Below are 3903 nucleotides of genomic sequence, written 5' to 3'. Positions count from 1 at the left end.
CACCCGAAGGCGGAGGGAGGCTACCCTCTCGTTCACTGGGGTAAACCCCAATGTACTGGCACACAGCCGGGGGGCAATAAGTATGCCCACACCTGCTCTGCGCCTCTCACCACGGGCAACTCCAGAGTGGAAGAGAGTCCAACCCCTCTCAAGAGGACTGGTGCCAGAGCCCAAGCCGTGCGTCGAGGTGAGTCCGACTATATCTAGCCGGAACCGCTCAGCCTCGCGCACCAGCTCCGGCTCCTTCCCCAACAGAGAGGTGACATTCTAAAATAATTTCCTTTCTCAATTCAGAAATTTGTGTGTGTAAGTCACAACACCCGTGACACCAAAACGGCTTTCTTTTCTCTCTTTTCTCTACACTCTACACTGTGAGCACACACACCAAATCAGAAAGGCTTTTTTCTCTCTTTTCTACATTATGGACTGTGGGGACACAAAACCGCTCTCTCTTTTTTTTTTTGATTGTGTGCCAGGGCGATGTCTCACGTATTAGATTATGCTTAAGATACGAATGGGTTTATCAGTCACATCAGAATCCATACATACTGATCCTCCCGTAATAAAATGGTTGGATCTTATCAAACACACTTTGTTTCTTGTGACAATCAAGTCAGCGAAACAGCGTATACACGTCAAGACCCTGAATCAAGTTTGCCACAAGAACTCATAAGTTTGGCAGTATTGCTCTGCCGTCAGCAATCATATACCCATTTTATTTTCGTGAGACATGTGCAGGCACCTGTTCATCTACTGTTCTATCACTATGAATTAGTTTATCTATTATCAATAAGGATACTTCTACAACTACTATCAAAGTATGTCTGAACTTCTTATGTTGTCAGTTGCTATATATGAATAAGTGGGTAGCTACTGACAAGCATTAAGCATGTCACACAGCCCAAACATATAACATTTCAGGACACACCACACAGTTAACAACCACAGTGAAGCGTGTCAAAGCCCAAACATGTAACATTCAACAGGACACTTACACAACACATTCAAATCAAACAGTCAGACAACATACAAGAACATATACCCCAGCCGGCATTGCTCCCTGCCTATTTTCCTACAGCTCACTATGTGTGTGCACACCTTTATTCACAAACTCTTCAACTTATACTCTTTTACCGAAACTGCTACAGCTCGATTGGCCGAATACCCTTAGATCCTATTTCGGTGAATTTGACATCTGCCTTACATGTAACAGATTAGCGGTTTAGCAGTTTTAATTTAGTTTGAGTGAAGGAATTCATTTTATAGCAAAATCCGAAATCGTGAAGAACTCATGAAAGTAAGCTTATTCTCGGATTCCTGAAACTTTAGATGTGCTCTTTCTTTTACTGCAAAGTACAACGTTGTTTTTTTTTTTGACAGTTTTAACATAGTTTGAGTGAAGGAATTCATTTTATAGATAAAATCCCAAGAGTCTGACTTTAACACGGCTCTGGGAGCGAGCAGAGTGTGGGCTAAGCGGGAGAATTGCTTGAAAGAAACGCGACACCGAATGAGCGGTCAGAACAAAGCCTCAATACGGTGTTCCCGTGGTGTTTTTGTTGCTGCCTTGTCTTTTGCACAGAGTAAAAGACAAGGCAGCCATCGAATAGGGCCCGATTGTTCCTACTTGGTCAGCCGAGGAGCAAGGGGGGGGAGAAAGCGTCTCAATCAAGCAAAGCTCACCATGGGGAAGGTGGCTATGCCAACTAGCCTGATGCCCTGCTCCCGCAGTGACGGATAATCGTACTCTGGTTTCTCTTCATAACGTACAACTCTTTCGCCTTTTATTAAAGACTTCCGTGGAGAGCAGCACTAATGAGTTGTTTCTATTTTTGGCAGGCTTTACCTTTGCGGGTGAAGCCCTTTCTGTCTGCTCAAAAAAAATCTTGTTACTGTGCAGAGTGACTTCTCTGAGTAGAGTCGCCTTACCTGTTGCGACTGTGCCGATGTTTGAAGCTGGAGTGCAAAGGTGTTGCTTGAATGGTGCTTGCTGGAGCGTGCGGGAGTGCAAAGTTATACCATTTAAAAGGGCTGAAGAGTGCTCATTGCAGCGGGTGGGCCATAGTAAAAAGCGGTTGAGAAAAGGTGCGAATGTCAAACCATACATGATCAAAATAGGGAGCGGAGGTGTTTGGCCGCGACAAGGTGTGAATGTCCACCCATAGTTAATGAAAAGCGGGGAAAGAGTAGGTTCGAATGCCCAACCATACATCATCAAAAGCAGGAGTGGATGTGTTCGGCTACAAGAAGGTTTGAATGTCCGACCATAGTTTGTAAAAAGCGGGTAAGAAAAGGTTCGAATGCCCGAACATACACCATCAAAAGAGGGAGCGGAGGTGTTCCGCTGTAAGAAGGTGTGATTGTCCGACCATAGTTGGTAAAAAGCAGATAAAAAAAGGTGAAAATACCCGACTGTACACAATCAATAGTGGGAGCGGAGTTGTTCAGCTACAAGAAGGTGTGAAAGTCCGACCATGGTTTGTAAAAAGCGGGTGAGAAAAGGCTTGTATGCCCGGATATACACCATCAAAAGCGGAAGCGGAGGTGTTTTGCTTCAAGAAGACATGAACGTCCAACCAAAGTTTGTAAAAAGCAGTTAAGAAAAGGTTTGAATATCCAACCAAACATAATCAAAAGCGGGAGCAGAGCTGTTCGACTGCAAGTAGGTGTGAATGTCAGATCATAATTTGCAAAAAGCTGATCAGAAAGGGTGAGAATGCCCGACTATACACAATCAAATGCGGGAGCGGAGTTGTTCGGCTGTGAGTAGGTGTAAATCTCCGACCATAATTGCTGAAAAATGTGTAAGAATGCCGGTCCATACATCATCAAAAGCGGGAGAGGTGGTGTTCGGTTGCAAGTAGGTGTGAATGTGCGACTAAAGTTTATAACAAGCGTGTAAGACAAGATACTATTGCCAGACCATACATGATCAAAACAGGGAGCGGAGGTGGTTCAGCTGCAAGAAGGTGTGAATGTGCGACTAAAGTTTATAAGAAGCGGGTAAGACAAGGTGCGAATGCCCGACAATGTATGATCAAAAGAGGGAGCGGAGGTTTTCGGCTGCAAGGTCTGAATGTCCAACCATAATTTGTAAAAACCAGGGAAGAAAAGGCTCGAAAGCCCAACTATACACCATCAAAAGCGGAAGCGGAGGTGTTCAGCTGCAAGTAGGTGTGAATGTCAGATCATAATTTGCAAAAAGCTGATGAGAAAGGATGAGAATGCCCGACTGTACACCATCAAATTTAGGAGCGGAGGTGTTCAGCTGTGAGTAAGTGTGAATGTCCGACCATAATTGCTGAAAAATGTGTTAGAAAAGTAAGAATGCAGGACAATTCATCATCAAAAGCGGGAGAGGTGTTTGGCTGCAAGAACCTGTGAATTTCCAGCCATAAATACTCACAAACGGGTAAGAAAAGGTAGTATTGCCAGACCATACATGATCAAAACAGGGAGCGGAGGTGGTTCAGCTGCAAGGTGTGAATGTCTGACTAAAGTTTGTAAAAAGCGGGTAAGACAAGGTGCGAATGCCTGACAATGTATGATCAAAAGAGGGAGCGGAGGTTTTCGGCTGCAAGGTCTGAATGTCCAACCATAATTTGTAAAAACCGGGGAAGAAAAGGCTCGAAAGCCCGACTATACACCATCAAAAGCGGGAGCGGAGGTGTTCAGCTGCAAGAAGGTCTTAATGTCCACCAATAATTACTGAAAAATGGTTAAGAAAAGGTGCGAATGCCCAACCATACATCATCAAAAGCAGGAGAGGTGTTTGGCTGCAAGAACCTGTGAATGTCCAGCCATAATTACTCACAAACGGGTAAGAAAAGGTAGTATTACCAGACCATACATGATCAAAACAGGGAGCGGAGGTGGTTCAGCTGCAAGGTGTGAATGTCTGAC

The 3903-nt window shown here is 44.5% G+C and overlaps 1 non-coding gene across 1 annotated transcript; it reads left to right on the top strand.

The window, feature by feature from the left end:
• The first annotated feature begins 1743 nt into the window (after positions 1-1743).
• Positions 1744-1857, top strand: LOC140282487 (U5 spliceosomal RNA). The gene has a single exon (XR_011909916.1). It is a non-coding gene; the product is annotated as a U5 spliceosomal RNA (small nuclear RNA).
• The last annotated feature ends 2046 nt before the right edge of the window (positions 1858-3903 follow it).

Source organism: Leuresthes tenuis, unplaced genomic scaffold (assembly GCF_036924035.1).
Source record: "Leuresthes tenuis unplaced genomic scaffold, fLeuTen1.0.hap1 SCAF_22, whole genome shotgun sequence".
Classification (NCBI taxonomy): Eukaryota; Metazoa; Chordata; class Actinopteri; order Atheriniformes; family Atherinopsidae; genus Leuresthes; species Leuresthes tenuis.
Note: the sequence above shows the minus strand (reverse complement) of the source record. Positions and strands in the feature narration are given on the sequence as shown.